Here is a 14,005-nt window from a genome sequence, read left to right as displayed (position 1 = left end):
TTGTTATAGTTATTCATACAAATCAGTAACACCTACTCTTTGTTCCCAATTGGTCTACAAACTTCTGCAGTTTCTTGGTGACGGGGCCTGATTGGGGTACTGCCTTGTCACATTCTCCTCTAGCAGTTTCTCATCCCCCTATCTCCTTGGACCGTTAGGCTGATCGTTATACAATAGGCTACTATTAAGCAGTCTGCAGCTGCCCCGTTAGTTTCTGCTTATTAGTCTGTTTCTGCTGATAAGTTGCCTCTGCAGCCCTGAAGTTATGAAGTCATTTCTGATAAGCTGTCTCTGCAGCTCCGAGGTTAGTTTGTTAGTAGTACATAATTGATTAATTATTTCACCTTAAATGTCCCCATATTATTCTGTCCCCACAGTCCCCCCTTTGATTCTTCAAACACCTTTAAGAATCATTCCCTTGATCCCACCTAACTGCCTTTAATGGTCTCTATTTGTCTAGAAACAGCCTTCAACACCCGGAGGGGTCGCACTCAATACGTTGCCTGCTTATGCCAAAAGAGGGGCCTGCAGAAACTCTGTAAAGGCATAAGTTTTGCAGGGGCTTCAATTACTTGTAGTAGTAATAAATGGGGGTCCAGAAGCAGCAGAGGGGGTGTCAAGCATCAGCAGTAGCAGCAGCAGTAATAGAGGGGGGTTCAGGAGTTATAGCAGCAGCAGAGTGATCCAGCAGCACTCCAGATTCATTACATCAGGGAAAGGCAGCAATACAAACAGGGCCAGCATTGTTTTAAAGATGGCGCTGGCACCTACATTCTCGTCAGCTGACGTTGTTATCAGCATCTTGTAGCCGATCCCCATCCTGCAATATAATGGCTCACACTCCTCGGTTATGTTAATTGGCCATTCACCGCTCGATTGTTGGCTAGCCACACATGTGACAGGTGCGACAAAACCTGCTTCCAGTGCCACTGCTGGGACCTGCGACAGGCTGACAAAATTCAGTCCATTGCCTCCAGGATTGTCACTGACCTTCTCTCCTCTGGAGACTTTCCCTCCATGACCTCCAACCTCATATTCCCCTAACCCCAAGCAGCCTGCTTCTACCTCCTTCCCAAGATCCACAAACAGGACTGCACTGGTGGACCTATCATTTCAACCGGTTTCTGTCCCACTGAACTGATTTCTTCCGATATCAACTTAATTTTTTCTCCCCCTTGTCCAGTCTCTTCCCACCAAATCTGTGACTTCCAATACCTACCATCACTTTAACAGTTTTCAGTTTCCTGACCCTAACCATCTCCTCTTCACTATGGACGCCCAATCTCTCTACACCTCCATCCCTCACCAGGAGAGTCATAGGGCTCTCCGCTTCTTCCCTGAACAGAAGCCCAATAAGTCTCCAACCACCGTCACTCTCCTTTACCTGGCTGAACTTGTTTTCACATTAAACAGCTTCTCCTTTAATTCAACTCACTTCCTCCAAATAAAAGGTGTTGCTATGGGTCCCGCATGGTTCCAAACCTTTTTGTGGGAGACGTGGAACATTCCTTTTTCCGCACCTACTCGGGCCCCCTCCCTCACCTCTTTTTCCTGTACAATGGCGCAGTGGTTAGCACCGCAGCCTCACACCTCCAGCGACCCGGGTACTGCCTGTGCGGAGTTTGCAAGTTCTCCCTGTGACCGCGTGGGTTTTCGTCGGGTGCTCCGGTTTCCTCCCACAGCCAAAGACTTGCAGGTTGATAGGTAAATTGGCCATTATAAATTGCCCCTAGTATAGGTAGGTTGTAGGGAAATTGAGGGAAGGTGGGGATGTGTTAGGAATATGGGATTAGTGTAGGATTAGCATAAATGGCTGGTTGATGGTCGGCACAGACTCGGTGGGCCAAAGGGCCTGTTTCAGTGCTGTATCTCTAAATAAAATAAATGGTGACTGTATCAGTGCCACTTCCTGCTCTTGTCCTGAATTGGAAAACTTCATCAACTTTGCTTCCAATTTCCACCCTTCTCTCAGCTTCACTTGGTCAATTTCTGACTTTTCCCTTCCTCGACTCCTCTGTGTCTGTTGCTGGAGATAGGTGATCAACAAATATTCATTATAAGCTCACTGACTCCCACACCTACCTCAACTACACTGCCTCACACCCTGCTTTCTGTAAGGATTCCATTCCATGTTCCAAGTTTCTCGGTCTCCATCGCATCCGTTCTGTTGATGCAACCTTTCCTACCCAGCACTTCTGACACATCTTCCTTTTCCCTCAACTGAAGATTCCCGCCAACTGTGGCTGATGGGGCCCTCAGCCGTGCCCATTCCATTCCCTGCAATCTGCTATCACCTCCTTCCCCGAGCCACAATAGGATTCCCTTTGGCCTCATCTTTCAAGCACCGATATTCAACACTTTTTTTTCATGGGATGTGCATATCACTGGCAAGGCCAGCAATTGTTGCCCATCCCTAATTGCCTTTGACAATTGAGTGTCTTGCTAGGCCATTTCAGAGGGCAGTTAAGAGTCAACCACATTGCTGTGACTCTGGAGTCACAGGTAGGCCAGACCCAGTCAGGACAGCAGATTTTCTTCCCTAAAGGACATTAATGAACAGATGGATTTTTACAACAATCAATAGTTTCATGGCAGCATTACTGAGACTAGCTTCAAATTCTTTGTTAATTAATTGAATTTCAATTCCATCAGCTGCTGTGGTGGGATTTGAACCTATATCCTCACAGATTACTGGTCTAGTGAAATTGCCTCTATGCTACCATCTTGCCATGCCATCCTCTGATATTTCCATCACCTCATGATGCCACCACCAAACACACATTCCTCTCCATTCCCCTTTCAAAATTCTGAAGGGACCACTCCCTCTGTGACACCCTGTTCCACTCCTCAATCACCGCCAACACCTCCTTCCCTTCCCACGGCACCTTTCCATGCAAGCGCAGGAGATGCAACACCTTTTACCTCCTCTCTCCTCACCGTCCAGAGCCCCAAACAGTCCTTCCAGGTGAAACAGCAATTTACGTGTGCTTCTTTCAATTTGTGTTCAATTTGACACTCTGTGTTCACTGCTCACAATGCAGTCTGCTTTTCAATGGCGAGACCAAACACAGATTTGGTGATCGCTCTGTGTTTTAAAAATTAAACCCTGTTACGGTCAAACCAGGAAAAGGCTGAAAGGGAACCCCTAGACCCCTTTCCTCACCTGGTCGTAACAACCAGCTGTGATCTTATTGAATTGTGGAGCAGGCTTGAAAGTTTGTATGGCCTACAGCTCCTATTTTCTTATGTTTCTTACGATTCTTGAAAGTTGCAATCCTGAAGTTCTTTCCCTCGAAGTGAAGCCCAGCCCAAATCAGAACTCTTATTTTCTCAGCATTTTCTAGGCCAATGATGATTACATTTCAAAGTTATTTATTGTATGGAAGTAAGGGAGTAGGCCACACAATGGCACATAGCATTTCAATTTAGACAAATGTAGTATCATGTATGTTGGTGATGGATTCTCCTGTCACTGCGAGTATTCAACAAGGAGACTGGTTGTTCACTGTATAGGTCGATGTCATCTCATATGTGATGTTAAACCAAATCTTGATCTGCAGATCTGATTGCAAATATGAAGTCACGGTTGAAAGGGTGGGTGAGGGCACTGGCTTTGAAGCATGCTTGCTTGTCCTGTTATCCTCAAATGATGAGATTGCTCGATGACAGAGACTTCTGCATTTGGATCTGTCCATGGTTGTTTTTTTACCATGTAGGTGGGTCCAATTTACAGGATCTGAGATTGGCTTTCACAGTGTCTTTGTATCTAAGTTTGGGATATCCTATGTTACGGGTTCTGGTGCTCAGCCGGGTGTAGAATATTGCCTTTTGATATGAAGAAATCCTCCAGATGAACCACATGGCCGATCCAGCAAAGCTGGGTTATGATAAGCATGCTCTCAAAACCAGGTATGAGGCACCTTGCAAGAGCTTCGGTGTTAGGGATGTTGTCCTGCCATGTGATTTTTCAGATAGATCTTAGACAGCGAAGGTGGAATGCATCCAGTTGCTTTATGTGATGCTGGTAGGTTGTCCATGCTTCACAGCCATAGAGAAGTGATGTGAGACCCACTGTCTCGTAGACTTTGATCATTGTTTTGGGACAGATGTCATGCTCTCTCCAAAGCCTGTGGGTGGGGCCTGTCAAATGCTGAGCCAACTGATAGACAATTACATCATCCAATGTGGTGTTGTTGAAGAGGATGTTCCCAAAATAGCAGAACCTCTGAACTGAGTTGAGGGGTGTATTGTTGATTGTGACTATGGGGTCTTGGAGTTTTTGGCCGGGGTAGGTTGGTACTAGATCTCCGTCTGCTCTGTCTGTTTTAGACTTATTGTAAGGCTGAAGTATTCTGAGGCTTAGGCAAAGTGGTCAACAAGCAGCTGGATGTCCTCTGGAGTGTGTGCTATGTGAACACAGTCGTCGGCAAACAAGTGTTCACTTTGTAACTGTTGACTGATCTTTGTGCGAGCCTTGAGCCTTTGCAGATTGAAGTGGTTTCCGTTTGTCCTAAACTGAATGTGTACTCCTATGTCGAGATCTTTGAGTGCATACAAAAGCATGGCTGAAAAGTAGATGGCAAATAAAACTGGAGCCATTACGCTTCCTTGCTGGATGCCATTGGTGACAGGTAAAGCATTTGATAAGACATCATTCTTACATCACGCTGGCCATCATGCCGTCATGAAATGAACAGATGGCCGTGATCATCTTTTCAGGGCAGCCATATTTGTAAAGCACCTTCCACAGGCCTTCATGTTTACTGTGTCGAAGGCCTTTGTCATGTCAACGAATACTATGTAGATGTCATTGTTCTGTTTGCGGGATTCTTCTTGAATTTGACACGCCGCAAAGATTGTATAGACTGTTCCTTGTCCAGCATGAAAGCCATACTGTGATTCTGGGTACACCGAGTCTGTAAAATGAGTGACAATCCTGTCGAGAATAACCCTTGCAAGAATGTTTGCTGCTGTGGAGAGAAGCAGAATACGGCAATGATTGTCACAGATGGACTTGCTTCCCTTCTGTTTGTACAAATGAGTTATAGGAGCATCCTTGTTACCTTGGGACACAATACTTTGGTTCCAGGTTACGCAGAAGAGGCTAGTGAGTTTCCTAACCATGTGCACTCCTTCATACTTGAATACTTCAGGTGGAATACCATCGATTCCCGAAGACATAGCCGCATGTAGTTGGTTTCTGGCTTCAATGACTTTGACTTTAAGATGGATCATGGGCAAGCTCGTCCACAATGCTGTGAAATAGGGCACAGGATACACATGGATATTGTTGTACTGTGCTGCTGTGGGCTCTGCATGGAGGGGGGTTGGTGACGGGGTCCGGGTCTCGGGGTCTCTGACAGTGGGCTCCATATCTCGGGGTCTTTGACAGGGGGTTCTGGGTCACGTGGTTTCTGCAATGGGTTCCGGGTCTCAGGGTCTCTGACAGGTGGCTCCAGAACTCGGCATCTGTGTCGGGGGGTTCCAGGTCGCAGGGTCTCAGAAGGGGGTTCTGGGTCTCAGGGTCTCAGAAGGGGGTTCTGGGTCTCAGGATCTCCAACAGAGCAGCCAGCTGCCTTCATCAATATGAAGGATTTCCATTCCATCAACGTCAGGTGGTCAGTGACCACCAAAAGCATTTCCTGCAGGTGTGTTCCCGCTTCCGAAGAAGCAGCCACGATGCCTACATACTTCGACAGTCCCAGGTGCCACACCTTTTCAGGCCACCCGTTTGCCTTCAGGGATGGATTCTCAGGGACAAGGGTTACATATTGAAGACATGGCTACTGACACCTGTGAGGAACGCTTGCAGCGCAGCGGAGGAGAGGTACAACACTTGCCATGGCTCCACCCGAGTGAACATCGAGCAGGCCATTGAGATTTTGTTGCCTGGATTGATCCAGTGGAGCCCTGCAGTGTGCCCCAGTGAGGGTTTCATGTATCGTGGTGGTCTGCTGTGCCCTGCACAATCTAGCACTGCAATGGGGGAAGGCCTTGCATGACAATGAGGTGCCTGAACTACACTCCTCCACGGTTGAGGAGGACATAGAGGAAGGAAAGGAGCAAGCATCACTGGATGTTGAACCCCTTGCACAAGATACAAGACAGATTGAGTGATGGGCAAAGGCGGCAAGAGACAACCTCATAATCACCAGCTTCCAGACTCCCTGATGCCCAAACATAGGGAAACCAGTAAACTCACTGCAATGCATGTAGACTCCTTTCCATTTGTGTTATCTGACTTATGCCCAGCTGCAAACTGCGCTTGTGCCCATGGGAGACCATATGTTAATGAAGGCTGTGGTTACATTGGCATCCCACTGAGAGGCAAGGGTGAAATCAGCAACTCACAATTAAGTCATAATGTAATATTAGCTGTTAAACAATGATCATTAATTGTGTGAACAAAAGAACTTGATATTCATCATTACATTTCAGATGGCAGAAACCCATGACTCCCCAAGTTTGGCTATGTGGTTTTCCTAACACATTTGGGGAGGTATGAGCACTGCAACAGCAGCTGGGCTGGAGGCAGGCTGCTGATCAGGCTGCCCTTTGGCCTGTGATGATTTCGGTGGCCATCCACTGGTGCAGCACTCTCCTGAGGCGTTGTGGCTTCTGGATCTGGGCTCAATGGTGGAGGGGCTGAGGAGCTGCTATCCATACTCGGAGTGCCCCGAAGGGAGCTCCCAGCTGTGGCAGTCAGCCTCTCCTCCTCCCTTTGAATGCTCACTTGAACCTCCCTGCTGACCAGAGAAGGACGAGGAGCTGGAGAAGATTCCAGGCACCTCGTCCCTCACTTGCTTTGCCGCTGCTGCATCAAGCTCATGGCCAAGGTGATGGTGTACAGTCTGCATGCATCTATGGAATCTGGCTCTCCATGAGGGTCACCAACTTCTCAATGGAGAAAGTCATGAACTCACATTCCTGAGAAATGGCAGAAATTATGGCATGAATGGGCTCCTCCATCATCCACTCATAACTGTGCATTGCCTCTGGCAGCACCGCCAGATGTAGCCTTACTTCTCTTTGCAACTCCAACATGCCCTGTGCTGTCAACACCAGAGGCTCCTCATCATCCTGGGGCTCAGCATGAGACTGGCCACCCACAGTCCTCTGACTGTCAGTGGCTTCGGCTGTCTCAGCCTCAGCCAGCTGTTCAGGCGCGTGTACAGTACTCTTGCCAGGTTGTGATCTTGATTCTACAGCCGAGTGGGAACTCACTGAGGTAAAAGTATCTGCGCTGGTGGGAAGTGTAGGAGAGTGCTTCCTCTGACTGCTGATCTTCCTCAGATGTGGAATTCTGTCCCCTTCCACTGGAGTCTCCTGTGGATGGCAACATGCATAAGAGAAGACAAACATGTGTGGGTTCGCATTAGCAGATCTCATCATGCCAGCCATGTGTCATGGAGGTCTCCAGAGGTGAACTGTATGTCAATGGAAGTCAATCCTCACTCACTTGCGTGGATTCGCCAGTGTCATTATCCACAATGGAGCAGCCACCCTGTGTTCCCACCAGCTCTAGTGCCTCCTCCTGAGCCATGGAGAGAGGCCTGATGTCTAACGTCCCTCCGCCAGTTCGTGATGTCTCCTCCTGTTATGGGCCCTCTTGTCTTGCAAATGGAAAGGTGGGCATAGTCATATTTCACAGAGCAATCAACATGACAGTTCTGCTAGTGTCCGCCCCTCGTCTCCTACTGGAGTACCCCATGGAGCTTTTGGGAGTTAATGGGGATGAACTGTGAAAGAGGGTGGCCTTTGGCCAAGATGCAGCCACGCATCTGTCAGGATGAGGTGAGTCTTAAGCCCCTTTGCTCGCACTTTCATCATTGCATCCCTCCCCATGTCCCACTTCGTCCTGCGTAACCACATGCAATTACGCAAAAGGAGAGAGCTAAGGAGCAATCACCTTGGTGGAATGTAGGAGGTCGTTTACCCTCTTGTGGCACTGAACCCACGTCCAGGTGGGGGTGACCCCATGGCTACAAAACCCCTCGGCGATCTCCATCCTGGTTTGCTTGATCAGGTGGAAGGACCTCTTCTTGCCATGGGTGGGAAAAGAACCTCCCGCCGCTCCCTCGTAGCCTGGAGAAGAATCCCTAGGGAGGCATCACTAAACCGTGGGGCTACCCGATGTCTTACTTCTGCCATGGTTGTTGCAGGCTCAGGTACAGGTTGACTATCAGGCAGCAGAAGGGGTACTGGGGCAGCAATTGGCACACTTGCAGGCACTCTTTGAAACCAGGCGGGTGTGCATGCAGGCCTGGCAGGCCTTTAAATATGACACCAGAACCTGTTCCAGAGTCATCTGGCGTTGTATTCGGCTTCTTACCTCCCGCCCCCACCGCGTGATTGGGGGGCCCAGTGCCTCCGATATATAAAATGGCCACCCGCCACGTGATCATGATGGGGCGGCCGTCCACATGTTAATTGGGAACAGCGGCTATTTCCAGTCCTGCCACTGGTCCGTGTGGCGGGATGACTAAATTCAACCCAATCATTTGCAGGAAAAATACTAAAAGCGGTTGAGAGATTTTTAAATAAAAGCAAAATACTGCGGATGCTGGAAATCTGAAACAAAAACAAGAAATGCTGGATTCACTCAGCAGGTCTGGCAGCATCTGTGGAAAGAGAAGCAGAGTTAACGTTTCGGGTCAGTGACCCTTGTCACTGACCCGAAACGTTAACTCTGCTTCTCTTTCCACAGATGCTGCCAGACCTGCTGAGTGAATCCAGCATTTCTTGTTTTTGTGTGAGAGATTTTTAAAAATGGCTGTTGTGGAGAAATCACTGAAAGTTCATGACCAATCTAGAGAAACTGTAGCTAAAGCTAACAGGATATTAGGTTGTATTAATAGAACCTTTCAGTAACAATCAAAGGGACACCATTCTGTCATTACGCAAATCATTAGACTGCATCTAGAGTACAGTGACCAGTTTTGGTCCCTTCACATGGTGAATGATATCATGGTCTTGGAAAAGGTACAGAGCAGAGCTGCATGAATGATTTCTAGTTTAAACCACTTCAGCTGCTCAGATAGGCTCAAGGATCTGGACCAATTTATTTTGGAGGAATGTAGACTGAGAGGGTCCTGACTTCTATAAAATAATTAAAAGGCTGGTTAGTGCACCAACTGATAAATTATTCCAGTTTAACAGATTGGGGAGCATGAAGGGACATAAGTTTAAACTATGTCAGAGTAGGAAGAGACTGGATGTTAGGTGGTTCTTCTTTTCCCAGACAGTAGCGAGCCTCTGGAATGCATTGCTGGCGAGTGTGGTGACCCTCTGTTTGCCTGCAATAGGGAGCTGGGCCAGTTCTTGAATGGGGAAGAGATTGCTTCAGATAGAAGTATCTTTACAGATAACATTTGATCCATGTGATCCCCTAGACTGGGTCCAGTCATTTGAAGGATTCAGAGAGAAATTGACCAGAATATTTTTTTCCTTATTGGTCCTGAGTTTTTTTTCTTTGTTTTCTTGTCTCTCTCAGGAGGTCAGATGGCTGTGGGATTGTGGTGGGGGGTTAGGGGGGGTGGGGAGTGTAGGAAGTGTCCAGTCATGATACTCCAGCCATCGTGGTGTAGGGCAGACTTGATGGACCAGCTAGTTTTGTATGTTCTTTGAAACATTTCCTGGAAATTTTTATTTTTTTCTTTTGTTTTAGAGATACAGCACTTAAACAGGCCCTTCGGCCCACCGAGTCTGTGCCGACCATCAACCACCCATTTATACATATCCTACACTAATCCCATATTCCTACCAAACATCCCCACCTGTCCCTATATTTCCCTACCACCTACCTATACTAGCGACAATTTATAATGGCCAATTTACCTACCAACCTGCAAGTCTTTTGGCTTGTGGGAGGAAACCGGAGCACCCGGAGAAAACCCACGCAGACACAGGGAGAACTTGCAAACTCCACACAGGCAGTACCCAGAAATATGATAAGGTGCTGCACTAACGTAAACTTTCCTTTCTTTTAAATGCACCCAGCATGCACAGCTGCTCCTTACTTTCAACTCACACAGTTCAGAGTTCAACATCGCTCTGAACTTTTGCACAATCTGCCAAAACCACTGGTCCTTGAAATGCATCCTTTATGCAACTCAAAGATGTTAGAAGCAATAAAATCTCCCCATCATATTTGTTCTTCTGCTATGAATTGTACCCGACAGCAGTGGCTTAGTAGCAGTACTTGCCTTTTAATCAATAGGTTGTGGGTTGCAGCCCCACACCAGAGACCTGCGGTCAAGATCCAGGCTGACACTTCAGTACAATACTGAGAGTGTGCTGCACTGTTGGAGCTGCCTTTCACATGAGATGTTAAATCTTAGATGGATGTAAATGGTCCCACAGGATCATTTCAAAGAAGAGCAGGGGAATTCTCCCCAGTGTCCTGGCCAATCTTATACCTCAGAACAGATTATCTGATCATTATTAGATTATTTTAAACATAGAGTTATGGGAAAGGTGAGCATGGATTTAGGATGTAATGATATGTCAATGACAATGATAGATATGGACAGTGTCCACGAAGGGGAATGGTTGTGTTGTCTGCCCGGTGCCAGGGTTTGGGCCATCTGCTCAGGGCTGGAAAGGAACTTACAGTGGGAGGGGGTGCAGATGGCCACCACATGACCAGATTTGCCACAGGTACGACAAACTCTGGGCTGTCCTGCCTAGACCAAGAAGCCCTGACTTCCCCCAATAGCGAAGCTTGAGGGAGGATGGATGATGGCTCCATTTGCCTCCACCTTCAAGATCATCTTGACCTGCCACTTACTAGTCCAAATCCCAAGTGACCTCAGTGCTGCTCCCGGCCACCTCGAGGTACCTGGCGAGGAAAGTGAGCACATCCATGAAAGGAAGATGGAGGTTGTAGAAGTGGATTGTCACCACCCGGTTCCATTGTGACGGCAGCATGAAGAGTGGCTTCACCGTGAGGATCGACAGTGGCGCCTGGTTTCCTCTCCTTGAACACCTTCAGGAACTTGATGCATCCCACCACGTTCTTGAACGTCATATCGAAATAGCCACTGCTAGGGAAGTCCTGCAGGCAGAAGATGTCCACAACTCGGATTCCACAACAATCAATCAGAATTTTCTTATTTATTTTTTTATTTAGAGATACAGCACTGAAACAGGCCCTTCGGCCCACCGAGTCTGTGCCGACCATCAACCACCCACAATCCTACACTAATTCCATATTCCTACCACATCCCCACCTGTCCCTATATTTCCCTACCACCTACCTATACTAGGGGCAATTTATAATGGCCAATTTACCTATCAACCTGCAAGTCTTTGGCATGTGGGAGGAAACCGGAGCACCCGAAGGAAACCCACGCAGACACAGGGAGAACTTGCAAACTCCACACAGGCAGTGTGGAGTTGAATTGAACCCAGGTCGCTGGAGCTGTGAGGCCGCGGTTCTAGCCACTTCGCCACTGTGCCGCCCTTCTTGATGAAGGAGGCGCAGTCGATGGGTGCACCTCCTTTGCTCTCTTTCACTGCAATCCTAACGGTGTTACGGACTTCCTGGCCTGGAGGTCTGATGTTGGTTGCAGCCATTTTATGCTTGAAGCTTTCCTGGGACAGGCACTAAAATGCCAACCAACAGGAAAACAACAACCAAGTTAGATCTCCAATCCCAAAGAGTGAAATGCTGTAAAAACAGCGCTGAAATCTCACCACCCCACTCCCCCCAAAAAACACAAAAAAACACACATACAGGATCAAAGCCCATTGATCACGGTCTCTCCCCTGCCAGAGGACATTCACTACAGACCTCTCATCTGTCAGAGCAGGGGAATGAGCAAATAAAAACAGAAAGTGCTGGAGAAACTCAGCAGAGTTAACGTTTCAGGTCAGTGACCTTTCAACAGAACTGGCAATGGTTTGGAAATGTAAAAGATTTTAAACAAGTAAAGTGGAGGTGGAGGGAAGAGAACAAAAGGGAAAATGTGTGATAGGACAGGGGGCTGGAGAGATTAACTGACAAGGTCATGGGACAAAGAAAAAGAGACTGTGCTAATGGTGTGATGAAAGACAAAGCATTAGTGCAGAGGGAGTGTGTAGACCCAGTAAAAACACATATAGTAAAAACACATACAGCAAAAACCCATAAGAACTTAATTAAAACAATGGGGCACAGCACACAGATAGCCGAAGAATTGCAGATATGATTATAGAAAAGGTATTGAGGAGGATCTCAGAAACTGTCTTTGGATTTAGCAGATATAGGGAGTCATCATAGACACCAGATATGATTAAACTCATAAGAGACAATGGGAAACTGTGAAGTTTTGAACAGGTTCTCACTGAGTCAAATAAAGAATTATCATTATGTCATTATACCAGACCCCTATGAGTAAGAGGGGCAGGTCTCAGAAACAAGATTTAATCCCTGACTGAAACTGAGGAAGGTACAAGAACCCCGGGGAAGAACACTCGAGAAGATACCCTGAGCCAGGGGCTCAGAGAACAGAAGAGCAGCCGCAAGTCCGAGACTGATCACCTCGTGTCTTGACGGGTAGTATACTGTACAAGTAGTGAGAGCTTGTACTTGATGATTTAGTGTGTTAATAAAATATTGATATTCCTTTTACCAATCGGATTCCGTGGATTCTTTAAGAGTAAGTGCGTGTTAGGCACAACAAGTGTTAATGACAGAATAATGAGCAGCCCTTGCCAAAAGCACAAATATGAAAAAAACAGTAGGCAGGCACATGGTTAAAAAAAAAAGGAACAAAATAAAATAACAATAAAAAGGGCCAGTCATGGTCTGAAATTATTGAACTCAATGTTCAGTCCGTTAGGTTATAGTGTGCCTAATCGGAAAATAAAGTGCTGTTCCTCAAATTTGCATTGATGTTCACTGGAACACTACAGCAGACCCATGACAGAGATGTGGGCATGAGAGCAGGGGGGTGTGTTGAAATGGCAAGTGACTGGAACTCGGGGTCCTGTTTTCGGGCTGAGTGGAGGTGTTCTGTAAAGTCATCAGCCAATCTACGTTTTGTCTCCCCAGTGTAGAGGAGACCACATTATGAGGAGCGAATCCTTTTGGGCCTCCTTATCTCGAGAGACAATGGATACGCGCCTGGAGGTGGTCAGTGGTTTGTGAAGCAGCGCCTGGAGTGGCTATAAAGGCCAATTCTGGAGTGACAGGCTCTTCCACAGGTGCTGCAGAGAAATTTGTTTGTTGGGGCTGTTGCACAGTTGGCTCTCCCCTTGCGCCTCTGTCTTTTTTCCTGCCAACTACTAAGTCTCTTCGACTCGCCACAATTTAGCCCTGTCTTTATGGCTGCCCGCCAGCTCTGGCGAATGCTGGCAACTGACTCCCACGACCTGTGATCAATGTCACACGATTTCATGTCGCGTTTGCAGACGTCTTTATAACGGAGACATGGACGGCCGGTGGGTCTGATACCAGTGGCGAGCTCGCTGTACAATGTGTCTTTGGGGATCCTGCCATCTTCCATGCGGCTCACATGGCCAAGCCATCTCAAGCGCCGCTGACTCAGTAGTGTGTATAAGCTGGGGATGTTGGCCGCTTCAAGGACTTCTGTGTTGGAGATATAGTCCTGCCACCTGATGCCAAGTATTCTCCGAAGGCAGCGAAGATGGAATGAATTGAGACGTCGCTCTTGGCTGGCATACGTTGTCCAGGCCTCGCTGCCGTAGAGCAAGGTACTGAGGACACAGGCCTGATACACTCGGACTTTTGTGTTCCGTGTCAGTGCGCCATTTTCCCACACTCTCTTGGCCAGTCTGAACATAGCAGTGGAAGCCTTACCCATGCGCTTGTTGATTTCTGCATCTAGAGACAGGTTACTGGTGATAGTTGAGCCTAGGTAGGTGAACTCTTGAACCACTTCCAGAGCGTGGTCGCCAATATTGATGGATGGAGCATTTCTGACATCCTGCCCCATGATGTTCGTTTTCTTGAGGCTGATGGTTAGGCCAAATTCATTGCAGGCAGACGCAAACCTGTCGA

The sequence above is a fragment of the Heterodontus francisci genome, chromosome 13 (assembly GCF_036365525.1).
Source record: "Heterodontus francisci isolate sHetFra1 chromosome 13, sHetFra1.hap1, whole genome shotgun sequence".
Lineage (NCBI taxonomy): Eukaryota > Metazoa > Chordata > Chondrichthyes > Heterodontiformes > Heterodontidae > Heterodontus > Heterodontus francisci.
The sequence above is the reverse complement of the archived record's forward strand: the minus strand, read 5'-3'. Positions refer to the sequence as shown.